We start from the raw sequence: 27510 nt of genomic DNA on the forward strand, positions 1-27510 counted from the left end.
CAGTTCCCATGGTTTTCATCTCTGACTGAGCTCCCACTTTACCTTGTATCTTATATCCAGCAGCTACTCAGTCTTGTCTCATGTGGTTTGTTTGCCCTTAGCGTCTCTGGGCTGCTGTGTTAAGTTACTGGAGCACAGAGAAGACAGCACGTGCTTCATAGAGGTCTTTTGCTGGCTGTCTCTGTGCTCTTCTATCAATCCTTACATTAGCACATAATTTTTCATAATAAAGTACTTTGTTGTCATATAAAAAATGATAATCTGAGGTGGTTCTGCTTTTCCTTTTAGTAGATTTTTCTGTCCTTTTTTATTTAGTTTCCTCCATCTTCTCCTCCCTTCTCTGCTTTCCCCCTTTCTCTTCCTCCCCCCTCTTCTCTTCTTGTAATTATTGGCTCCTTCTTCATGTTAGGAGGACATGCTTCAACAAAGAGATAAAAAACTTGGTCTCTGCTCTTAGGGAGCTCCCAGGTCAAGGGGGTGGGTTGGGGGACTTGAAATGAATGTCATCTCCAAATGAGTGCCCAGTACTGTGTCTACATGAGCCAACAACTCCCTGGAAGCAAGGTGTGCAGCTTCTTGAAGGAGTTGGGGTTTAATCTGAGTGTGAAGAATGGGAAGAATGTTGTGATGTTGGCTTCTGGATTCTTGACTACATATGTGCTTATCTTAAAGAGTTTGTCTTTCAGATAAGCAACATGCAAATATACTTAACGTACCACTGCTCTTATATAAATGACTGTTTCTGATGTTTTTGAAAGATATGCAGCCCAAAGTAATTTATAGATTCAGTACTATTCTCATCAAACTACCATTGACATTCTTCACAGATTTAGAAAAAACTGCTATAAGTTTCATATGGAACCAAATAAAGAGCCCATGTAAACAAGACAATCCTAAGCAAAAAGAAAAAAGCTGGAGGAATCATACTACCTGACTTCAAACTATACTACAAGGCTACAGTGACCAAAACAGCATGGTACTGGTACCAAAGCAGACATATAGACTAATGGAACAGAACAGAGATCTCAGAAATAACACCATACCTCTACAACCATCTGATCTTTGACAAATCTGACAAAAACAAGCAATGGGGAAAGGATTCCCTATTTAGTAAATGGTGCTGGGAAAACTGTATAGCCATATGCCAAAAGCTGAAACTGGACCCCTCCCTTACACCTTATACAAAAATTAACTCAAGATGGATTAAAGACATAAATGTAAAACCCAAAGCCATAAAAACCCTAGAAGAAAACCGAGGCAATGCCATTCAGGACATAGGCATAGGCAAAGTCTTCATGACTAAAACACCAAAAGCAATTTTAGTGAAAACCTAAATTGACAAATGGGATCTAATTAAACGAAAGAACTTCTGAACAGCCAAAGAAACTATCATCAGTGAACAGGCAACCTGAAGAATAGGAGAAAATTTTTGCAATCTATCCATCTGGCAAAGGTCTAATATCTAGAATCTACAAGGAACTTAAACAAATTTACAAGAAAAACACCAAACAATCTCATCAAAAAGTGGGCAAAGGATATGAACAAACACTTCTCAAAAGAAAACATTTATGCAGCCAACAAACATATGAAAAGAACAAAGCTCAATATCACTGATCATCAGAGAAATGCAAATCAAAACCATAATGGGGTACCATCCCACACCAGTCAGAATGGCAATTATTAAAAAGTCAAGAAGCAATAGATGGTGGTGAGGCTGTGGAGAAATAAGAATGCTTTTACACTGTTGGTGGAAATGTAAATTAGTTCAACCATTGTGGAGGATAGTGTGGTGATTCCTCAAGGATCTAGAACCAGAAATACCATTTGACTCAGCAATTCCATTATTGGGTATATACCCAAAGGAATATAAATCATCCTGCTATAAAGACATATGCACACATATGTTTATTTCAATAGCAAAGACATGGAACCAACCCAAATGCCCATCAATGTTAGACTGGATAAAGAAAATGTGGCACATATATACCATGGAATACTATGCAGCCATGAAAAGGATGAGTTCATGTCCTTTGCAGGGACATGGATGAAGCTGGAAGCCATCATCCTCAGCAAACTAACACAGAAACAGAAAACCAAACACCACATGTTCTCACTCATAAGTGGGAGTTGAACAATGAGAACACATGGACTCAGGGAGGAGAACAACACACACTGGGGCCTGTCGAGGGTGGGAGGCAAGAGAAAGGAGAGCATTAGGACAAACACCTCATATATCAGGGCTCAAACTTAGATGATGGGTTGATAGGTGCAGCAAACCACAATGACACATATATACTTATGTAACAAAGCTGCATATTCTGTACACGTGTCCTGGAACCTAAAGTCAAATAAAAAAAGAAGAAAACAATAATTTCAATACAAAATTTCTATCTGAAATCTTTGCACTGTTAATTTGCCTTATAAACCATTTAATTCCAGGTGGCAGAAAAAACTTCATTCTCGGTTTGGACTATATCACTTTAAAAGTCTCAAGAAAAGCTGTAGTTCTCAAAGAAGTTTAGTAGTATATTGAGTGTTTCCATTTTTCCTTCTGGCTTCTGAGTACATACATGCAAATTTGCTGATCAGACATGAAACTCTACATTTTAAAAGAGGAAAGGTATTTCTCGGTCAGAGCAGGGCTCATCAAAAGGCACCATTTTTCAAGCCTGAGATTTAACAGCTTGCGGCTTATTCTGAGGCTCCTAGTGCCAACATCCCGTTCTCCTCCTAAACATTTGTGTGTTCTCCCCCTCTAGGCTGCTGTTGCTGGATGCTGCCCTACTATTCCCAGAAACCTCTGGGTAATGGTAATGTCAGATCTTTGCCAAGTACCAGACATTTAGCTTAACTTTCCCATTTTTTAGGGGAAATAAGAAAGAACAACACTGTACTGACTGCTAATCTGTCCCAGGTTTCTTAGAAATATCTGATACAGTAACACTTAAATGATTAATTTCTTGATAGTGTATGGCTTTTAAAGCTATATTACTACGTATATATCATTTTAATCAATAATTCATTGCAACAAACCAGCTAAATAGAATTTATAAGTAGAAATAACATAAATTGTTATCACAGTATAATGTCTTAGGATTAACTAGCATTCATATTCAAGATCATCAATGGAAAAAAATAAACAGTAGACAGCATTTGAAAAGCTAGTTTTTCTGACTTTGAAGAGGCCATGAATGATTTAGATTTGTTCATTTTTTACATTCCTCACTCCTCATTTACATGAAAATAAATCAGGTTACTATTAGCTTTTGCAAAATAATACATCCCTGTGGGCTCAAAAACAGCACATGCTCGATAGCCTCTTTGGGATCTGGAGCCCCTTGCGTTAGTGATCTTCTTAGGTGTCTCCACAGCAAAGTCTGTCTCTTCCAGGAGCGCATCCAGACCCCACAAATGACCCTCCAGGTGAACATGACTTATTAGTTTTACCTAGTCACAAATGCATATCCAAATCCTTGAGAAATGAGGCTGTTTGGCCACAAAGCCAAAACAAATCAAATACTAATCACATCCTCCATTACTGCATTTGACACAAACCGCATTTAAGCTGAACTACAGTATGATCACGCAACCATTTGATAGCAGCTGTGTGTGCACTCTGCTCGCTTATACTCTGGGTTTATTATTAAAATTATTCCGTACAAATAACAAAATCTTACCATGTTGAAAAATAAACTTGGTCTTAATGGAAAAAGTCAAGAGGTCACAAAATGGTGCAATTAATTCAGCACTTTAGTGCAGTTATGCTTACAGAACATCAGAGGATTTGACAAATTCAGTTAATTCTATTGAGGCAAATCAGTCTTTGGCTTTAGATTGAATTATTTGTGAGTTCACTTGGTGCTTTGTCATTACGTGTACACATGTGAGGAGGCTTCAGGGGCAGGATATTGGTGGGATGCCAAATCCAAGAAGGAAAGAACAATGGCTATGGATAGAGGGCCACTGTTCTGTGCTCATTTAAGAAATGACTGGGCCAGGCAAGGTGGCTCATGCCTGTAATCTCACCACTTTGGCAGGCTGAGGCAAGAGAGTTGTTTGAGCCCAGGAGTTTAATATGAGCCTGGTCGACATAGTAAGACCCCATCTCTACAAAAATAAAAAAAAAATTGCCAGGCATGGTGATGCATGCTTATAGTCCGAGCTACTTAAGGGGCTGAAGCAGGAGGATCCCTTAACCCTAGGAGTTCAAGGTTTCAGTGAGCTATGATCACATATTACACTGTAGCCTGGGTGACAGAGGAAGACCTTGGCTTTAAAAAAAGAAAGAAATGATTGTCTGGGGGAGAACTTTGCTGAAACCCAGTGTACAGCATCTCTGCTTGAGTTTGTAACTTACTAACGTGTAGTTGCTCTGAGGACTAAGGATGAGCAAAATGAAACACTGATGCACAAGGGACCCAAAATTGTGCAGAGGACCAGGACTCCACAAGAAGACTTGTCCTGTGCCCTGCATCTGTGGCTGAAAATTAACTTGTCTTCTTTTTATATCATTTTCTGCAAGGTCGAGATGACTTTAGAAATCACAAAACAGAATAATGCCTTGGAGGAAAACACTGAGTACTTACTTAAAGTGTGTAAAACAATTGATCAGCCTCCTTGAAAATGGCTGCATGGAGGAAAAGCACAACATACATGCTGGAAAGTTGAATGGAATCAGGTAGCTCAGTGCAAATATCTTTTTCCCTTTCTCTTTATTTCTTCGTATTCCTTCCCTCTCTACTACCTTGTCCTCCTTCTCCCTACCCATTCCCTTTGCCCTTCTACCTCCATCTCCTTTCCTGTCCAATAATGGGAACAGCCCATTCAAGGACAAATATGAGGAAATAAGAATCTTTCTACCAAGGCTGATCAGGCAACAGGTTTGGCTGAAGCCAAAGAATAGGATTGGGAGATATTTTGGGTATTACACATGCAGATGGCATTGAAAGTTGGGTTTGGTTAGTTTCAAAGGACATTAAAACATCTGACAAATTCTTGAGCAGGAAATTAATGTGATAAGAATAGTATTTAGAAGGATATCACAATAATGAGTAGAGCTAATTGTGGCATAAGATAATATCACTTTATCAAGATATAAAGCCACTCATCTGTACCAGTTCTAGGTCATAGAATCTGCATGTGTCCTAATTATCTAAATAATTTATTATTGTCCAGGCATGGCTGTTCACGCTTGTAATCCCAACACTTTGGGAGGCTCAGGCGGGTGGATGACTTGAAGTAAGGAGTTTGAGACCAGCCTGACCAACGTGGTGAAACCCCATCTCTACTAAAAATATACAAAAATTAGCTGGACAGGGTGGCACATACCTGTAATTCCAGCTACTCAGGAGACTGAGGCAGGAGAATCACTTGAACCTGGGAGGCAGAGGTTGCAGTGAGCCAAGATCATGCCACTGCACTCCAGCCTGGGTGACACAGTGAGATTTCATCTAAAAAAAAAAAAGAAAAGAATTTGTTGTTGACAACAGGAATTCACTCTGGAAGACATGAAGGCACTTTGAAAAAATACACCAGCCATATATTGCCCATATCTGGGCTGAAAGCATCTCCCCAGGAGACCCAGGCTCCCTTTCAGAGCTCAGTTGAGGCATCTCCTCCTTGGAGAAGCCTTCCCTGTCCTCCTCTGTTCATGTGCTTTCCTCTGTCACTATAGGAACACACTAATTTTTCCAACTGCCCGCATTGGCTCCTGTCTCTCCCTGTCCCCCATATTCCTCTACTTCAGTTTCCCCTTGTTTAGTGCAAGGCAGAGCAGATAGCTGTGGACTGGCTAAGCCTCCATAACTCTGGGCAGTTAGATGGGATGCACGGATGTCATTCTATATCCTAACTGGAAAACATTGTTCTTCAAATATGCTTTCAAATATGTCTCATCCTAAGAAGCAGCCAGACTGTGTGTGGAAAGGCAGATTTGAGGGGACTGAATTAAGGTGTTTGCAGTTTTTACATCCTGTGGTCCAAGTGCTAAGCTCCCTGGAAGGAGAAGGCAGGGTCAATGAAGCTGTTTGCTGGGGTTATCTAGAAAGTTAAGGGCTGGAGGAAATCTGTTACCCTAATCCTCCTTAACCCACCTACATGGTGGGTTACTCTTAACATCAGAAATTTTAAACCAAACCAAAACAAAATAAGTCCTCTTTATTGGTACAGCAAATAAAGAAAGTGGCAAAGATGCTTAGCTGCACCCTCCCTAATCTTCCTGGGTCTTGTCCAGGATGAATGTAACTATTGACAGATATGATGGTGATGACCCGTCAGACAGCTGCTGGACTATGTACTTTCAGAGACTTTAGCCTATCTTCTGATTAAGCAGGATGCAGTATGAAAGGATACTATGGGATCAAGGCCTTCCTTCTTTCCTTTCTTTCTTTTCCATCCTTCCTTCCACTGGCCTGCTTGCCCTCCCTCCCTCCCTCCTTCCCTCTTTTCCTTCCTTCCTTCCTTCCTTCCTTCCTTCCTTCCTTCCTTCCTTCCTTCCTTCCTCCCTCCCTCCCTCCCTCCCTCCCTCCCTCCCTCTCTTTTTTCTTTCTCTCTCTCTCTCCCTCTCTCTCTCATTCCCTCTCCCTCCCCCTCTCTCTTTCCTTCTTTCTCGTTCTTTTCTTTTCTCTCTTTCTCTCTTTCTTTCAACGGGGTCTTGCTTTAGCACCCAGACTAGAGTGCAGTGGTGCAATCATATCTCACTGCAGCCTTTGCCTGCTGGATGCAGGTGATTCTTCTGTCTCAGCCTCAAGAGTAGCTGGGATTACAGGAGTGTGACTCATTTTTTTTTGTTTATTTTTACTTTATATTTTATTTACTTATTTTTTGAGATGGAGTCTTGCTCTGTCGCCCAGGCTGGAGTGCAGTGGCGCCATCTCTACTTACAGCAACCTCTGCCTCTCAGGTTCAAGCGGTGCTTGTGCTTCAGCCTCTAGTATAACAGGGATTACAAGCCTGCCCCACCATGCCTGGCTAGTTTTTGTATTTTTAGTGCAGATAGGGTTTTACCATGTTGGCAATGCTGGTCTGAAACTCCTGGTCTCATGTGATCCACCCACTTTGGTCTCCCAAAGTGTTGGGATTACAAGTGTGAGCCACTGTCTCTCTTTACAGTGTTTTCTCCTTAGGGTAGTTATTCTAGAAGTTGGTGACTATTTCTCATTGGCTGATTTGTACCTAAGGCCCACCTAGAAGAAGCTGGAGTCCAAATTTTATTGGCTCTACTGCTTTATATTCCTTAGTAAGTTTGGTAAAACACTGAAACAAAAGTATTCTTATGTAAGTACTTGATAATTAGTATCCTGTTCATGATAATTAGCTCACACAGTGGACCTCTTTATATCCCAAAGTATAATGTAATCACAAACAATATTTTACTGAAGTCCCTGTACACCATGGCAAGAAGGAAAACAGAGGGGAGACCTATTTTTTAAAATTGGGCAACGCCTCCACCTCCACCAGGGACTTCAGGTGTGATGTAGGTGGGGTTTGCGGAGCATTTCAGATGGCTGGAAGGCTGGAAGACTGTGAGCAAAGTCATGAATCAGGAACTTTACAGGACCCAAGGAAGAATCTAATTGTTTGGAGGATTTGATCTTGGAGATAAAGCTGGAAAGGCAGGTTGAGTTTATACCGTGTAAAGTCCTGAATTTGGTGGACAGAGAGTGAACCATTAAGTGGCACAGTTGGTGCTATGATTTAGAGATTAGTTTGATGATGGTATGCAGATTCATGTACTGTTACCACTCCAGCAACAGAGTGGTAGGCCCTGCTGGAGGAATTTTTATAACTCTGCAGATGACATGAAAAATGCACTGTCTTCCATCTTGGGCTGCTTAGTGACTCTTCTTTGTGGCATCAGTCTGTTCCTCTTAGGTTCCCCATAGTAAACTATCCATTTCCCTATTCAAAACTATCTCTTATGGCCCTTGGAAATTTCTATTCAGTAGGTCTGTAAAAGTTCCTTAATGGATTCTGATATGGACTTCTCATTAAAGCCAGAAGGGACGGTGAAAGTTGTGGGAAAACAAAACAAACGAACAAGCAAGCAAAACAAAAACAAAAACAGACAACACCAGCATGAGCAAGGGAATGCCTCTGCCTTGCATTTGAGAAAGTTCACTTATGGTGGAGAGGGGAGAAGGGATCGGGAGTAAGTGTGAGGGACAATACCTGTGGCAGGAAGAGGCAAGAGAGAGAAGATGAGGGTCTGCGGTCATGCATTGCCAATGGAGATGGAGGGGAGAGAATAAATGTACAAGGTGTTTAGAAGATGAAATCTACAGGACTTGGATGACTTGGATTGTGGGTTAGATGTGAAGGCTGAGAGAGCAAGAGTCATCTCCCAGATTTCTGACTTGAGTGGCGAATGGTAGTACCGTTAGGCAACCCAAGATGAGGAACTGTTCGGGAGGAAGATGAGTTATCTCTGGAATCTGTAGAAAGATAGAGTTGTCTTCAGGTTCTACTTACATTAAAAAAATTTTAATGCTTGAAGACAATCTGCTATGGCTACCAAAGTCGTTTTGATACAAAAGTTGCTTGTTTCATTGAGTTGTTACTTCTTAGGCACTCTATGGCAGAAATGCTCCAACTCAACGGTTCTCCAAAGTGGGCATGCTTTGACATTGTTATTTTAAAAACTTCTGAACACACCATCTCCATGTCCAAGCCTTCTAGGCTGATTTGGAAAGAACAAAATCTTTCCATGTATCTCACACATATTTATGCATACATCACTTTCCAAGATAAGGTATACCTAAAATATATTGTATCTTGGTGTTGATACTTTATTTATGATTTTGGTGCTAGCTTAATGGTTCCACTCCATGGGATGTAAATACTTATATCATGAAGCTAGAGGAAACATAGAGGTCTATGTAATTCTTTGTTCTTAAAGCTGGAACAGGAAGCAATAGCTTCTCTATTCCTGCCTTGGCCAAAGGCATGCTTTACTTCCTTATCTGCTTCAGCTGCCTCATGGGGGATTGATATTTAATAGGCAACATTTTAACTGGTTCACTTGGTCCTGCTCCTATGGCGTCAAGCTGGTGGCTAGAGGCATCCATGCAGTTTCCTAAGAAATGAAATTACAACTTCTTCTGGGGCTCTTAGATATCACTACAGGAATATCTGGGACTATGGGTTCCCAGATCTGGGTCTTCAGTTGAAAGTGGGAAATGTCACCTTCGTCATGCCAAGCTATGTTCCCTACTCTAGTTTTGGCCAGAAAGCCCTATGTTGAGAGATTATGGGGACTGATTAGTAAAATCAGTACTTCTTCCCTTTCAAGTAGTCCTGTCTGGGCTCCGTGGTCAGGAAAAGGATATAATTGGGCATCTCAAACCCCCAACAGCCTGAATGTGTGCGACTGTCTTGGAAAGCACAGGACTAAGTGAGATTATGATATCCCGCTCAGCCTGGCTCACACTTCTCTAACGTTTTTAAATATTCGTACTTAACCCCCAGCTCTAAATCCAGCCCTATGTTATCCTCTGTCCAAGGGGTTGGATTTCTTGTGCTTAAAAAATACAATTTGGCATGTCTATCTCTGTGATCTCCTTGATGCTTCTTGCTGTTCACTTACTCCCTGCGGACATTTGGTCCTCATCTCAGTTAGACTGGCACCCGAGTTCTGAACTCTCTGAACTCTGCCCTGACCTCAGTTTACAGTGCTTACTCCTTTGAGCTGGCCCTAGTTTCAATTACTTCTGGATTTGAGTGCTCTCTGCTTGCAGCAGGGTGGGTGACCTCTGGCTTTGCTCTTGTGGTTAGGAAGGAGATCTCTCCATGGACATGGGTGTCTTCATAGACCTTTCATTTGCATCCTGCTTCCAGCAGACAAGCCTAGCTCCTGGCCACCAAAGAATAAACCTCATTTTTCAGCCTGTGGAAGGAGACACTCTGGTCCTGAGGAAGAAGAGAGATTGAATTGATGATACTGACTTTAAGTGAAGGCATAAAGAGGCTTAGACTGGAATAGGAAAGAATTTCCAGTCATTAGTTGTTCACTTGTCAAATGTTTACCTAACATAGGCTTTTTGTCAGCAATGTTCTATGTTGTTAGTGCTATGAGGTGAAATGAGGCAGGGAGCTCCCTGTGGAGTAGGGAAGACTTTCTCTACAACCTGATAAATCACTGGATAGGACTAAGGCAGAGGGCTAAGGGAGAAGCTGCACCTCATCCAGTCTTGGAGTTGGAGCGCATGGTGTTGGTCAAAACCAAGTTGAGAAGAATTGAGTAAGAGCTAGTTAGATGAAGAGAGGAAGGAAGGGATTCTGGGTAGAGGGAACAGCATGGGCAAAGCAATGGAGGTGAATTTGGTACAAGAATGGGTGACCATGGTAAGTCATGAGATGTTTGGCTCCGGAAAGTTTTAAGAAAAGGTCACGGCCAGGCGCGGTGGCTCATGCCTGTAATCTCAGCACTTTGGGAGGCTGAGGCGGGTGGATCACGAGGTCAAAAGATCGAGACCATCCTGGTCAACATGGTGAAACCCCATCTCTACTAAAAATACAAAAAATTAGCTGGGCATGGTGGTGCGTGCCTGTAATCCCAGCTACTCTGGAGGCTGAGGCAGGAGAATTGCCTGAACCCAGGAGGCGGAGGTTGTGCTGAGCCGAGGTCGCGCCATTGCACTCCAGCCTGGGTAACAAGAGTGAAACTCCATCTCAATTAAAAAAAAAAAAAAAAAAAAGGAGGTCACATCTGAACAACCTGGGACATGTATGTGGAATGTGTGATGCCCAAAGTCAGAGTAAGCCTCATATAATTTCTCAGGGTCACTGTAGACCTGAAGAGCATGTTCAGCATCTTTTCCCTGACACCTAAGTTTAAAACCCCTTGAACTTCTCAGAAGGTTAGATGACAAATCCAACACATCAACCACTTGACTGTGGGTATTGCCTTCAACATTTTTGATGAGCACTGAATTTCCTACAACGAAAGCAGAACTCCACCTGCTTTCTGCTGCTTCTCTTGTAAAAGGGTGGGCCCTGTAAGCAAATGTTCTGGTTGCATCCTTCATTTGTGTGAATGCATGAAACACATTGTCTTTCTTATCTGCCATCTCTTGGAAGATACCCTTCATCCTTCCCAACGCTGTGTTGGAGCCCGTAATTAGAATAAGCTTTATTTAGCAAGCTTAGAATTCTTTCTTTTCTGCTCCTCTTCTCCTGCTATACCTCTCTTGGTTTCTGAAAGCAAGGACGGGTCACTCGCTTTTGTCATGAGCATTTGGATGAAATGTTCTGATGAATACACATATCTGTATACACAAAGACACAAAAGCCCATTTTTAATTGGAAGTGTTTTGTTTTCCTTGGGCTTTTAACTTTAAATGGAGCTCACACTCCCCCTCTTAGGCTAGTCTTCTGGGCTGCTTTATTTCTCTGTGTCCATGCTTTCATGGTGCAGTTTAAGGGTGGGAGGGCCCTGAATGCCAGAGGTCTGCATTATATCCATAACGGTAGATTTAGATGGCAAAGCAGAGGTTGGGGGAAGGTAAGAGCAAGTGTTTCCCATCAGTGAGCCGGAGTCCTTCTGGCAACACGGACACAGTGTGCACCATTCAGAGGACAGAACAAGCTCTGGCAGCAGAGGCGCTGACACACTCACTCACAACCCACACGGTGGGCCCTGTGCTGCAGCCTTGCCCAACATGATGGCACCTGCCTCTCGAGGTGATTGTTACAGGGCAAAAAGAACTTTGTTTACTGTGTATCCACTGAGTCTTCTGTGTTAATATTTCTTTCTTTAAAAAATAAATTTTATTTTCCCATTCATTTATTTCTCTCTCCAAAGTGAATAGACTACAGTGAATTTCAGCCTTGGTTCCAGAATCAGGAAATCCAATGGAGAACCTGAAATGGTTGGTGGGAAAAGAAGAGAGTGGATGGAGGTAAAAAAATTAAAGAAGCTCTCAGTTGCTGCCTCTCTTTAATGATATTATTAATGAAGTAGGGAAAACATAGCGGAGGTGGTCATCTTGGGCCTGGAACCCATGAGGAGTGAGGACCAATAAGGGCTTGGGCTTCTGGATCCACGCTAATGAGTGGTTAATGGCTCAGGGCAGGACCCCACCGAGGAAGTTGCTCCTCTACCAGTTGAGAACCTAAGCCCAGAAATCTTTACTGTCTCCTCTGGAAATATCCCCTGCTGTGGAGACATATTGACTTTGTGTAAGGCTCAGTACTTGTGGAAATGCCAGTGCCATTAGGCTTATTTACATTTATTATTTCAAATTTTATTGCTTATTTAAAAATGTTTACTCTGTAATTTGTCTTCTTTTAGTTTGTTTCATTCAGGCAGCAGTACAAAGCCCCCTGTTATGTTTTGAATTGGAAGTAGGAGGGGTAATTCTAGTCCACCAGTAACTGAGTTACTTATTCCCGGGACCACCTTTTCCAAACAGAGAAGGATTTCTCAGTCACTTTACTAACAAGCTGCCTTTCTCATTTCTGGTCAATCCATTATTTTAATAACAAAACTTATATGTGCATGTTAAACATTTGACTGTAGTCCTTAATCACAGATTTGGCTCGGAAGTTAAAAAAAGTTAAATAAAATATATGAATACCTGGCATCATAATAATTTATAAATGTTTTATTATGATGACTTTTTAGCTAATGCAAATAGTCTCTTTTATGGAATCAGTTTAAACATGGGGATTCTGGTGAAGAACAGAATTCTTGCCCATCCTCCCTCAAAAGAAATGTGTAATATTAATCTAAAAAAGTTGGATGTGAATGTAAAGTTATAAGAAAAAGCTACATATTAATTTTAATGAAACATCAAAGCAAAATATAAAATATAGCAAAAACTTTATACATATAAACAAAGGGTAAGTACATTTAGGTGGTGGGGTTGAGGAAGAGAAATAGAACACATCTGAGAGAGCCGGGTGACAGTCTGTGAGTGAGACTGGACTTGTGGAGCTGCCAGTAATGGAAAAGAGGCTGCTTGACGGGCAGGAGAAGGGAGAGAATGTGCCCATAAAGTGCCCTAGACTAAGGGATTAAGAGATGTTCCAGTTCTTCCATACACCTGATTCAGGCTGACTACAGGTAATGTCACCAAAGTTTATCACCTGGAAATTTCATTCTAGGGTCTCTTTCTTACCTCTACAATGAGAGCAGAATTAAAAGGGATGGTATAGACCTACATGAAAGGTTTCAGGCATTCATAGAACCCTCCCTAGGACATCTTGGTGGATCTGAATGTAATAGCACAGCGGCAAAGAGGCAAATGGATCTCTTACACCATCCAAGGTGTAACTGCTACATAGAATGGCAGATCTATGCATTGCCCCCTTTTTAGCTTCAGTTCTCTTATCTATAAACTGGGAATAACAGTTGCAACTATTTCCCAGAATTGTTGAGAGGATGATTCCAGAGGCTATAGCTCAGTGTCCGATATGCAGGAAGAGCTCAATAAATATTTATCAATCATAATCATGATCATCATCATCATCAAATAGAAGAATCAAACTGTGAGCATCTTTATGTCTTAATGAATTATATATTATTAATGTTTAATATATTAACGTAGAACTCCTTGACCCTCCACTTGGTACTTTGCTGTTCTTACACTCTATCAAGTGAGAACAAACACCATGCTGGTGGTGAACATTTTCTACCTCAATCTTTTGAAAATAACTTTTCTTTGAATACCAATAAATTAGGCTCATATTTGAAATGAAAATATTGTCAGATAAATTCTGAAAAAACTTTAGGTGCTGAATGCTGGTCAAGAGTGGTCCTGCATGCCAGCCCTAGCCAAATGCAGCATCCTTTACCCAAGAAATGTCGATGAGTTGAGGAGATATATATCAGATTGGTTTCTAAGTCCTAGGGGCCATCAAAGGTATCCTGACATTAAAGACATCACTATTTTAATGATCTCTGCTGAAGAGTATTTAAAAAAAAAGCTGTGCTTTCAGGCCTTAAGACTTATTGCTTGTATTTTCACAGCTTTCTTAAAGTAAAAAGGGGTGTTGTGGAAAATGATAAAATTTATCATTTATAGCGAAATATTAATGTAGCAGCAGGAGATTCGATGAGGCCATCTATCTATGAGCATTCAGACTTCAAAGGAAGCATAAACACGAAATTAATGGTTTGTCTAGTGTAAGAGACAAATAAATGCAAATGTGGGCTCATTAATATCAAGTGGATGACTTCTTGGTTTATGGGGTTTGGATTGATTTTGTCAAAGGCCAATAGATTTATTTTAAAAAGTCTTTGAAATTTAGCATCCATACACCCATTATTGAGAGAAATAAAACTCACAGCACTCTGGACAGCCTCTCTTCCTCCTCCTCCTTCCCCCTGTCCTAGATGTTGCTTTACTGAGATAAAGTTCTCACATTAGGACTTACTTTCACACTGAAATATGTCCCTTGTAGGAACTGCTATAAACGTCAGCATTTTCCGTAGCATTAGTTTATGGGCAGAGTGAATTTTAATGGCATCATAATCTCATGGCAATCAATTGCAGTGCTTGAGGGAAAAAAAAGCTCCAGGGGTGTCCATTAAATGGGCTTTGCATCACTTTTAATGCTCCAAAATCTTAAAGTCTCTTCCTGTCTTTCCTGTTTGTCTATGGACAAAATAGTGTTTCTCCCCTTCTCCCCCCATTTTAGGCTGAAGTAGAGTCAAACACTTTTATTTACCATTTAATTCTCTGATGCAGAAAAAAAACTTGCCTTTTATCTTTCACTTGAATGAGGGCATGAATCTGTTGGCTTGGATACAAAATGGGAAACCAAGGCAGAAGCTTTGGTGGGGTTTTAGCTCTTTCCAGATTGGCAAATGCCTCTGTTGTGAAATGTAGCTGCTGTGGTTGTGAAGTTACCCCAAGTGAAGTGGTCTAGGTGCTGTGAAGGAACCTATACACAGTGGCTGCCACTCCTTCTGAGCCTGTTCTCTCCGACGTCCATGTCTATCTCTGCCTCCAGTTCCAATGTGGTTTCCATATCTATTTCTATATATGACAAACATGAATGTGCAGCACAGATAGCATATGGGTTATCGTGATTATTTAAAGTGAGTTTTGCATTTTCAGTCTTCTCTTTTTGCTTAGTTTTTCAGCTTCTAAAGATAACATGGATTTCATACCTAATACTCTGTTACAAGTTTTTCGGGTTAACTATTCATATTTCTTAATCATTTTGAGACACTTTCTTGCTTCAAAGTCTCTGACCCTTCTTTAAGATTTATATGCACAACAAACTAATTTGAGAAAATAAAGTGTTCATGACTTGGTTCTGTAGTTGGTTCTCTGCAAAACTTGAAAGTGACGGAAATAATAATACCCTCTGAGAGTTAAATTGGAAAGTTAACATTTGATGAACAAGAACAAGGATATGCAAGGTAACCAGAAAGATGAGTGGGTTCCGAGGTCACACTAAACCTGGTTTAGTGTGTTTATTAATTAATGATCAATAAATGTGTCAATTAGGTGGTCAGCTACAAGAGTGGAGAAAAAAGAATATCACAGAGCAAAGCAGGTGTTCTCATTCCTGTCTATCCGTGGGAGACAATTTGTAGCCTAATGATAGAGACATTTTTTTTTCTTTTTTTTAAATTTTTTATTGGATTATAGGTTTTGGGGTACATGAGCAGAGCATGCAAGACAGTTGCATAGGTACACACATGGCAGTGTGCTTTCTTTTCTTCTCCCCTTCACCCACATTTGGCTTTTGATAGAGACATTTTTACTGTGAAAGGGCTGCATCGGCATGCAACCGTTAGGGCCATTTGTGAAAGCCACTGTTTAGAATGTCTTAACATCTGCAAATCCCCTTCTCTGAGAATCTATTTCACCCACCCACAAGCCTGGGCTTGGCCAGAGTTGATTGCACCAAGACAGAGCTTCTGATTCAAGTTAATCTCATTGGAATTTGGCTCCTGCAAATTGGGATGGTGATTCTATATAGTCTCCACTGACCCCTTCAATTGAGGATATAAAAGTCAGTAGCCTTGAGGTGATTGTGTTTGGTCAGGAGCATGCTTAAGTAGTAAAAATGACTCAGCAGAAAAAGAAAGAAGAAAAAGGGATATTAAATGAGAAGTAGAGACACTAGCATTGGGAGAGAGATGGTGGAGGCAGAGCTTGGGATCCTGAGGCTTGTCAGTTTTATTCCTAATGAAGCCAGGCTGTACTACCTACCTTAGAGATACCTCAGTTCCTTATAAATACTCCCCATCTTAGTTTAACTAGCTCAAGGGACCTTTGGTACCCAATGAGGGAGAGGTCATTTGATCTTTCTACATAACTACCTCAAGGGTCTTCACTGCTCAAGCAGCCTCTGATTATCACCAGGTCTCCAATTAGAGCTTGCTTTTAGGGAGAAGATGTGCTGTTTTTGCAGACATGAGCTTTCCATTTGGGGCTCAAGAAAGCTTATTGTGCATACCTCTTCCAAACTCTATGTTCAACTGCAGAGTATACATACTTTTGTGTGGACACTTGGATTGTTCTTCAGCCTCTACTCTTACTCAGTTCCAAAGCCACATCCACACTTTCAGGTATTTGTTATAGCTGTACTTGACTTCTCAGTACAAAACTCTGTTTCAGTCACCTTGGGGTGCTATAACAAAATGCAATAGACGGGGTGGCTTAAACAAGAGACATTTATTTCTCCTCGTTCTAGAGGCTGGGAAGTCTAAGATAAGTGCGGGTTGCCTGTTCCTGATGAGGGCCCTCTGCCTGGCTTGTAGATCTCTCCTCCCAGTTGGAAAAACAGCACAATAGATTTTTAGCAAAGGGGCCAAGATAACTCAATGAAGACAAGATGTGTTTTCCAACAACTAGTGCTGGAACAATTGAATATCCATTTGTAAAAATATGAAATTCAGCCTGTTCTTCATACCACGTATAATACTTAAATTATAGACCTAACTGTAAAACCAAAAACTATACCACTTCTAAGAAAATATAGGAGAAATTCTTTTTGGTCTTTGGCTAGTCAAAGAATTTTTAGATGGGACACAAAAAGTAGTAATCATAAAAAAAAATTTGGTAAATTAGAATGGAGTGAATATTGCTATGTGTAAATAAAAGAATGAATAATTTAAAAACACATGATGAGATACCTGTAGCCACTTATCAGAATGAGTAAACTGAAAATGTAAAAATAGCCAACAAAAAACCCTGAAAACATCTGATACCAACTGTTGATAGAGATATATGATTGGAATGCTCCTATATTGGTACCAAAGCTTAGGCAAGTACTTTGGAAATATCTAGAGCTTCACTATCTGATGGGGTAGCCATTAGCCACATGTGGCTGCTGAGCATTTGAAATGTGTTGAGCTAAGCTGAGCTTTAAGTATAAAATACACATTAATTTTCAAACAGTTAGTATAAAAACCAAGATATAGGCTGGGTGCAGTCACTCAAGCCTGTAATCCTAGCACTTTGAGAGGCCAAGATGGGAAGATTATTTGAACCCAGGAGTTTGAGACAAGCCTGGGCAACATGGTGAGACTCTGTGTCTACAAAAAACACAAAAATTAGCCAGCCCTTGTGGGGCATACCTGCTTGGGAGGCTGAGGTAGGAGGATCACTTGAGCCCAGGAAGTTGAGGCTGCAGTGATCTGCAATCGCTCCACCTGGGTGACAGAACAAGACCCAGTCTCAAAAATTATCACACTGATAATTTAAAATTTTTGTTATATTTTGAAATAATATTTTGAATATATTGTATTAAATAAAATTTATTCTTAAGCATGTTTAAAAAAATATAAAATAGCCAGCAATACCTAGTGGTTAGGAAACCAAACACACACTGTTGATGGGAATGGAAAATGGCACAGGCAATTTGGGAGACAGTTTGACAGTTCCTTATAAAATCAAATGTACATTTATTATATGACCTAGTTATTTACTCCTGTGTATTTACCCAAGAGAAATGCAAACATATGTCCATGTAAAGACCTGTATACAAATATTTGTTGTAGCTTTATTCATGATCAACAATACCTGAAAGCAACCCAGCTATCCACTGATGTAAACACACTGGATAGACAGACTGCACAAACATACTGGGATGTGTCCATACAAACGTTACTAGCAATAAAAATGAGTGAACTGTTGAGAGATGCAACGTGAATGAATTCCAAAAGCATTATGCTAATGAAAGTAGTCAAACATAAAGTTCTATGTTTTGTACAATTCGATTTATATAAGACTCTAGAAAAAGCAAAGCTATCAGGGCAGAGACCAGGTTAGTGGTTACCAGGGTCTGGAGTAGGAAAAGGGACTTGCAAATGGGCCCTGAGGAACTTTTTGGTGTAACAGAAATATTCTATATCTGGATTGTGGTGATGGCTACCTGATATCATATGTTTGTCAAAACACATAGAATGATGCATCTTTTTAAAAAAGGCGAGTTTTTAAATGTAAATTATATCTCAATAAACCTGACTTTAGAAAAATGATGTAGTTTCACAGAACATCATGGCCCAATCTCACAAATACAATTTTAAGTTAAAGAAGCAAGAAATAGATGAGTATGACTTATTAAATTTCAAAAAGGTGTAAACTCATATGATGTTTAGAGATGCATATGTGTATGGCAAAATTATGTTGAAAAGCAAGAAATTGATTAAAATCTAAGTCAGGCAAGGAGTTACCTTTTGGAGAGAGGGAGGAGATTGTCATCCAAGAGAAACAAAACAGGGTGGGAATACGGGCAACGTCCAGTTTCTTGACATGGGTGTTAATATGTATGTGTTCATTCCATAATTATTTCCTACTCTTTACCTATATACTTTACGCATTATTCTGTAGGTATGTTATATTTTGCAATAAGAAACATTAAATGAAAAGCTGATTCTGTCAATAGCATTTATTAAATCATCTTCCCCCCCACGGAAATGCCACCTTTATCAAATAAGATCTTGTATATAATTAGATCTTCTACCAAATTTTGTACTCTATCCCATTTATCTGTTTATCTCATTTTATGTTAATTTCATTTTAGCCATAGTGACTTTGTAGTAATTTTTAATATCTACTTGAATAAGTCACCTTTTTCTATCCTTTAAAAAGTATTTTTGATAATTTTCATGTGATCATTCTTTTCTTATATTTATTCTTTTTCTAACGTTCCTAATGTACTTAATTTAACCCAATATATCAAATATTACCATTTCAACATCTAATCAATATAGACAATTATCAGTGAGATAGTTCACATTCTTTTTTATCATGCAACATCCTCAAAATCTGATGATATTTTACACTGACAGCACAGCTTAATTTAGAAGCTAATTTTCATCAAATATTTTATCTATATTTAGTTTTATAAAATATGTTATAAAAAACTGTAGAGTCACATGCTCAAGCTGCTTGAAACATACTTAAAAGTTTTCTAAAAACAGAATGGAATACCAAAACATTGTTTTCTTTTTTTAATTTTGTCTAAAAAAAAAACCTAGCGAAATACATGTGCAGAATGTGCAGGTTTGTTACATAGGTATATGTGTGCCATGGTGGTTTGATACACCTATTGACCCATCCTCTAAGTTCCCACCCCATGCCCCCCCAACCCACCAACAGACCCCAGTGTGTGTTGTTTTCCTCTCTGTGTCCATGTGTTCTCATTGTTTAACTCCCACTTATGAGTGAGAACATGCTGTTTAACTCCCACTTATGAGTGAGAACATGAGGTATTTGGTTTTCTTTTCCTGTGAAGCTTCCAGCTTCATCCATGTCCCTGCAAAGGACATGATCTCATTCCTTTTTATGGTTGCATAATATTCTGTGGTGTATATGTACCACATTTTCTTTATCAAGTCTATCACTGTGGGCATTTGGGTTGGTTCCATGTCTTTGCTATTGGAAATAATGCTGCATTAAACATATGTGTACATGTATTTTTATGGTGGAATGATGTATATTCCTTTGGGTATATACCCAGTAATGGGATTGCTGGGTCAAATGGTACTTCTGGTTCTAGATCCTTGAGGATCTACATTCCCACTAACAGTGTAAAAGTGTTTCTATTTCTCCACAGCTTCACCACCACCTACTGTTTCTTAACTTTTTAATAGTCACCATTCTGACCAGCGTGAGGTGGTATCTCATTGTGGTTTTGATTTGCCCTTCTCTAAAAATCAGTGATACTGAGTTATTTTTCATATGTTTGTTGGCTGCACAAGTGTCTTCTTTTGAAAATTGTCTATTCATATTCTTTGCTCACTTTTGATGGGGTTTTTTCTTGTAAGTTTGTTTAACTTCCTTATAAATTCTGGATAGTAGACCTTTGTCCAGATGGGTAGATTGCAAAAATTTTCTTCCATTCTGTAGGTTGCCTGTTCACTCTGGTGGTAGTTTCTTTTGCTGTGTAGAAACTCTTTAGTTTAATTAGGTCCCATTTGTTAATTTTGGCTTTTGTTGAGATTGTTTTGGGGGTTTTTGCCATGAAGTTTTTGCCTATGCCTGAATGGTATTGCCTAGGTTTTCTTCTAGGGTGTTTATGGTTTTTGGGTTTTACATTTAAGTCAATACATCTTGAGGTAATTTTTATATAAGGTGTAAAGAAGGGGTCCAGTTTCAGTTACCTGCATATGGCTAGCCAGTTTTCCCAGCAACACTTATTAAATAGGGAATTCTTTCCCCATTGCTTGTTTCTGTCAGATTTGTTGAACATTAGATGGCTGTAGATGTGTGGTGTTATTTCTGAGGTCTCTGTTCTGCTCCACTGGTCTGTGTCTGTTTTGGTACCAGTATCATCTGTTTTGGTTACTGTAGCCTCATAGTATAGTTTAAAGTCAGGTAGTGTGATGCCCCCAGGTTTGTTCTTTTTGCTTAGGATTGTCTTGGCTATATGGGGTCTTCTTTGATTTCATATGAAATTTAAAATAGTTTTTTTCTACTTCTGTAAAGAATGTCAATGGTGGTTTGATGGGAATAGCATTGAATCTATAAATTATTTTGGACAGTATGGTAATTTTCCCAATAGTGATTCTTCCCATCTATGAAGATGGAGTGTTTTTCCATTTGTTTGCATCCTCTCTTATTTTCTTGAGCAGTGATTTGTAGTTCTCCTTGAAGAGGTCCTTCACATCCCTGGTTAGCTATATTTCTAGGTATTTTATTCTCTTTGTAGCAATTGTGAATGGGAGTTCACTTATGATTTGGCTCTCTGCTTGCCTATTGTTGGCATATGGTTATGCTTGTGCTTTTTGCACATTGGTTTTGTATCCTGAGACTTTGCTGAAATTGCTTATCTGTTTAAGAAGTTTTTGGGCTGAGACGATGGGGTTTTCTAAATATGCAATCATGACATCTACAAACAGAGACAATTTGACTTCCTCTCTTCCTATTTGAATAACTTTCTTTCTCTTGCCTGATTACCCTGGTCACCCTGGTCAGAATTTCCAATACTATGTTGAATAGAAGTGGCGAGAGAGGGCATCCTTGTTTTGTACCAGTTTTCAAAGGGAATGCTTCCAGGTTTTGCTTATTCAGTATGATATTGGCTGTGGGTTTGTCATGAATAGCTCTTATTTTGAGATCTATTCCATCAATACTTAGTTTATTTAGAATTTTTAACATGAAGAGATGTTTAATTTTATCAAGGACCTTTCCTGCATCTATTGAGATAATCATGTGGTATTTGTCATTGGTTCTGTTTATGATGGACTATATTGATTGATTTGCATATGTTGAGCCAGACTTACATCCCAGGGATGAAACTGACTTGATTGTGGTGGATAGGGTTTTTTATGTGCTGCTGGATTTGGTTTGCCAGTATTTTATTGAAGACTTTTGCACTGATGTTTGGAATATTTGGCCTGAAGTTTCCTTTTTTTTTTTTTTTGTTTCTCTTCCCAGTTTTGGTATCAAGTTGATGCTGGCTTCATAAAATGAGTTACGGAGAGGAGTCCTTCCTTTTCCATTGTTTGGAATAGTTTCAGAAGAAATCATATTAGCTGCTCTTTGTATTTCTGTTAGAATTCATCTGTGAATCACTCTGGTCCTGGGCTTTTCTTCCTTGGTAGGCTATTAATTAATGCCTCAATTTCAGAACTTGTTATTGGTCTATTTAGGGATTCAACTTCTTCCTGGTTTTGTCTTGGGAGGGTGTACAGGTCCAGGAATTTATCAATTTCTTCTAGATTTTCTAGTTTATTTGCATAGAGGTGTTTCTAGTATTCTCTGATGGTAGTTTGTGTTTCTGTGGGGTCAGTGGTGATATCTCCTTTATCATTTTTTATTGTGTCTATTTGATTCTTATCTCTTTTCTTCTTTATTAGTCTAGATTAGTCTAGCTAGTGGTTTGTTTTCTTAATTTTTTCAAAAAACCAGCTCCTAAATTTATTGATTTTTTAGGAGGGATTTTCATGTCCCTATCTCCTTCAATTCTCTAATCTTAGTTATTTCTTGTCTTCTCCTAGCTTTTGGATTAGTTTGTTCTTGCCTCTTTAGTTCTTTTATTTATGATGTTAGAGTGTCGATTTGAGATCTTTCAAGCTTTCTGATGTGGGCGTTTAGTACTCTAAATATCCTTCTTAACACTGCTCTGGCTGTGTCCAGAGATTCTGGTATGTTGTCTCTTTGTTCTCATTGGTTCAAAGAACTTGTTGACTTCTGCCTTAATTTCATTATTTACCTAGGAGTCATTCAGGAGCAGTTTGTTCAATTTCCATGTAATTGTGTGTTTTTGGGTGAGTTTCTTAATCCTGAGTTCTAATTTGATTGCACTGTGGTCTGAGAGACTGCTCATTATTGTTTTAGTTATTTTGCATTTGCTGAGGAATGTTTTACTTCCAATTATGTGATCAATTTTAGAGTAAGTGCCATGTGACACTGAGAAGAATGTATATACTCTGTTGATTTGGGGTACAGAGTTCTGTAGATGTCTATTAGGTCCACTTGATCCAAAGCTAAGTTCAAGTCCTGAGCACACTTGTTAATTTTCTGTTTTGTTGATCTAAAACTGACAGTGGGGTGTTAAAGTCTCCCACTATTATTGTCTGGGAATCTATGTCTCTTTGTAGGTCTCTAGGAACTTGTTTTATGAATCTAGGTGCTCCTGTATTGGGTGCATATATATTTAGAATCGTTAGCTCTTGTTGTTGAATTGTTCCTTTTACCATTATGTAATGCCCTTCTTTGTCATTTTTGATGTTCGTTGTTTTAAAATCTGTTTTATCAGAGACTAGGATTGCAACCCTTGCTTTTTTTTTCTTTCCATTTTCTTGGTAAATTTTACTCCATCCCTTTATTTTGAGCTTATGGGTGTACATTCACATGAGATGAGACTCCTGAATACCTGAATACAGCACACTGATGGGTCTTTGCCAGTCCATGTTGGGTCTTTAAATTGGGCCTTTAGTCCATTTACATTTAATGTCAATATTGTTATGTGTGAATTTAATCCTGTCATCATGCTGCTATTTGGTTATTTTGCACATTAGTTGGTGCAGTTTCTTCATAGTGTCATTAGTCTTTATATTTTGGTGTGTTTTTGCAGTAGCTGGTACTGACTTTTGCTTTCCATATTTAGTGTTCCTTTCAGGAGCTCTGGCAGGCAAGGCCTCATGGTAACAAAATCCCTCAGCCTTTGTTTGTCTAAATTTTATTTCTCCTTTACTTATCAATCTTAGTTTGGCTGGGTATGAAATTTGGGGTTCACTTTTTTTTTTTAAATTTAAGAATGTTGATTATCGGCCCCTAGTCTCTTTGGCTTGTAGAGTTTCTGCTGAGAGGTCTGCTGTAAGTCTGATGGGCCTCCCTTTGTAGGTGACCTGACCTTTTTCTCTGGCTGCCCTTAACAGTTTTCCTTCATTTCAAACTTGGAAAATCTGATGATTATGTGTCTTGGGTTGACCTTCTCGTGGAGTATCTTAATAGTGTTCTCTGTATTTCCTGAATTTGCATGCTGGCATGTGTTCGTATGTTCTCATCATTTAGCTCCCACGTATAAGTCAGAGTATGTGGTATTTTGTTTTCTGTTCCTGCATTAGTTTGCTAAGGATAATGTCCTCCAGCACCATCCATGTTCCTGCAAAGGACATGATCTTGCTCCTTTTTGTGACTGCATAGTATTCCATGGTATATATGTACCACAATTTCTTTATCCAGTCTACCATTGATGGGCATGTAGGTTGATTCTATGTCTTTGCTATTATGAGTAGTGCTGCGATGAACATTTGCATGCATGTGTCTTTATGGTAGAACAATTTATATTCCTTTGAGTATATATCCAGTAATGGGGGGGCTGGGTTGAATGGTAGTTCTCTTTTTAGCCCTTTGAGGAATTGCCACACTGCTTTCTACAATGTTTTGACTAATTTACATTCCCACCAAAAACGTATTAGTGTTCCCTTTTCTCTGCAATCTCACCAGCATTTGTTATTTTTTTGACTTCTTAAAATAGCCATTCTTTCTGGTGTGAGAAGGTCTCTTATTGTGGTTTTGATTAGATCAGTGTGGTTTTGAATGATCAGTGATGTTGAAATTTTTTCATATGCTTATTGGCACATGTATGTGTTCTTTTGAAAAGTGTCAGTTCATGTCCTTTGGCCAGTCTTTAATGGAGTTGTTTTTTTGTTTTAAATTGCTTAAGTTCTTCATAGGTACTGGATATTAGATATTTGCCAAATTCATAGTTTGCAAATATTTTTGTCCATTCTGTAGGTTGTTTGCTTACTCTGTTGATAGTTCCTTTTGCTGTATGCAGAGCACTTAACTTTAATTAGATCCCGTTTCTCAATTTTTGCCTTTTTGTGATTGCTTTTGACATTTTTGTCATGAAGTCTTTGCCAGTTCCTATGTCCAGAATGGTATTGCCTATGCTATCTTCCAGGGTTTTTTATAGTTTTGGGTTTTACATTTAAGTCTTTAATCCATCTTGAGTATTTGGTGTATATGATGTAAGGAAGGGTTCCATTTCACTCTTCTGCATATGGCTAGCCAGTTATCCTAGCATCATTTATTGAATATGGAGTCCTTTCTCTGCTGCTTGCTTTTTGTCAAACATCAGATGGTTGTAGGTGTATGGCTTTATTTCTGGGTCCTCCACTCTGTTCCATTGGTCTATATACCTGTTTTTGTACCAGTACCATACTGTTTTGAGTTACTATACCCCTGTAGTATAGTTTGAAGTTAGATAGCATAATGCCTCCAGCTTTGTGAGAACATGTGGTGTTTGATTTTCTGTTCTTGTGTCAGTCTGCTGAGAATGATGGTTTCCAGGTTCATCCATGTCCCTAAGAGGACACAAACTCATTGATTTTTATGGCTGCATAGTATTCCGTGGTGTATATATGCCACATTTTCCCTGTCCAGTCTATCATCAGTGGGCATTTGGGTTGGTTACAGGTCCTTGCTATTGTAAACAGTGCCAAAATGAACATATGTGTGTATGTGTCTTTATAATAGAATGGTTTATAATCCTTTGGATATATACCCAGTAATGGGATTGCTGGTCAAATAGAGTTTCTATTTCTAGGTCCTTGAGGAATCATCACACTGTCTTCCACATGGTTGAACTAGTTTACACTCCCACCAACAGTGTAAAAATGTTCCTATTTCTCCACATCCTCTCCAGCATCTGTTGTCTCCAGATTTTTTAATGATTGCCATTCTAGCTGGTGTGAGATGGTATCTCAGTGTGGTTTTGATGTGCATTTCTCTAATGACCAGTGATGATGAGCATTTTTTCATATGTTTGTTGGCCTCATATATGTCTTCTTTCAAAAGTGTCTGTTCATATCCTTTACCCACTTTTGAATGAGTTTGTTCATTTTTTTCTTGTAAATTTGTTTTAGTTCTTTGTAGATTCTGGATATTAGCCCTTTGTCAGATGGGTAGATTGCAAAAAAATTTTCCCATTCTGTTGGTTGCTGGTTCACTCTAATAATTGTTTCTTTTACTGTGGAGAAGCTCTGGAGTTTAATTAGATCCCATTTGTCTATTTTGGCTTTTGTTGCCATCCTTTTGGTGTTTTAGTCATGAAGTCCTTGCCTATGCCTATGTCCTGAATGGTTTTGCTTAGGTTTTCTTCTAGGGGTTTTATGCTGTTAGGTCTTATGTTTAAGTCTTCAATCCATTTGGAGTTAATTTTAGTGTAAGGTGTCAGGAAGAGGTCCAGTTTCTGCTTTCTGCACATGGCTAGCCAGTTTTCCCAACACCATTTATTAAACAGGGAATCCTTTCCCCATTGCTTGTTTTTGTCATGTTTGTCAAAGATCAAATGGTTATAGATGCGTGGCATTGCCTCTGAGGCCTCTGTTCTGTTTCATTGGTCTATATCTCTGTTTTGGTACCAGTACCATGCTGTTTTGATTACTATAGCCTTGTGGTATAGTTTGAAGTCAGGTAACGTGATGCCTCCAGCTTTGTTCTTTTTGTGTAGAATTGACTTGGCAATGCAGGCTCTCTTTTGGTTCTATATGAAGTTTAAGGTGGTTTTTTCCCAGTTCTGTGAAGAAGGTCATAGGTAGCTTGATGGGGATAGCATTGAATCTATAAATTACTTTGGGCAGTATGGCCATTTTCACGATATTGATTCTTCCTAACCAAGAGCATGGAATGTTTCTCCATCTGTTTGTGTCCTCTCTTATTTTCTTGAGCAGTGGTTTCTGGTTTTCCTTGAAGAGGTCTGTTATATCCTTTGTTAGTTGTATTCCTAGGTATTTTATTTTCTTTGCAGCAATTGTGAATGCAGTTCATTCTTGATTTGGCTCTCTTTAAGTCTGTTATTGGTATATAGGAATGCTTGTGATTTTTGCACATTGATTTTTGTATCCTGAGACTTTACTGAAGCTGCTTATCAGTTTCAGGAGATTTTGGGGTGAGATGATGGGGTCTTCTAGATATACAATCATGTCATTTGCAAATACAGACAATTTGCCTTCCTCCTTTCCTAATCGAATACACTTTATTTCTTTTTCTTGCCTTATTGCTCTGGATAGAACTTCCAATACTATGTTGAATAGGAGTGGTGAGAGAGAGCATCCTTGTCTGGTGCCAGATTTCAAAGGGAATGCTTCTAGTTTTTGCCCATTCAGTATGATATTGGCTGTAGGTTTGTTGTAAATCGCTTTTATTATTTTGAGATACGTTTTGTTGATACCTAGTTTATTGAGAGTTTTTAGCATAAAGGGCTGTTGAATTTTGTCAAAGGCCTTCTCTGCATCTATTGTGATAATTATGTGGTTTTTGTCTTTGGTTCTGTTTATGTGGTGAATTACGTTTATAGACTTGCATATGTTGAACCAGTCTTGCATCCCTGGGATGAAGCCTACTTGATCGTGATGGATAAGCTTTTTGATGTGCTGTTGCAATCACTTTGCCAGTGTTTTATTGAAGATTTTTGCATCTATGTTCATCATAGATATAGGCCTGAAGTTTTCTTTTCTTGTTGAGTCTATGCTGGGTTTTGTTATCAGGATGATGTTGGTCTCATAAAATGATTTGGGAAGGATTCCCTCTTTTTGGATTGTTTGGAATAGTTTCAGAAAGAGCGGTACCAGCTCCTCTTTGTATGTCT

This window comes from Callithrix jacchus, chromosome 17 (assembly GCF_049354715.1).
Source record: "Callithrix jacchus isolate 240 chromosome 17, calJac240_pri, whole genome shotgun sequence".
NCBI classification, from domain to species: domain Eukaryota; kingdom Metazoa; phylum Chordata; class Mammalia; order Primates; family Cebidae; genus Callithrix; species Callithrix jacchus.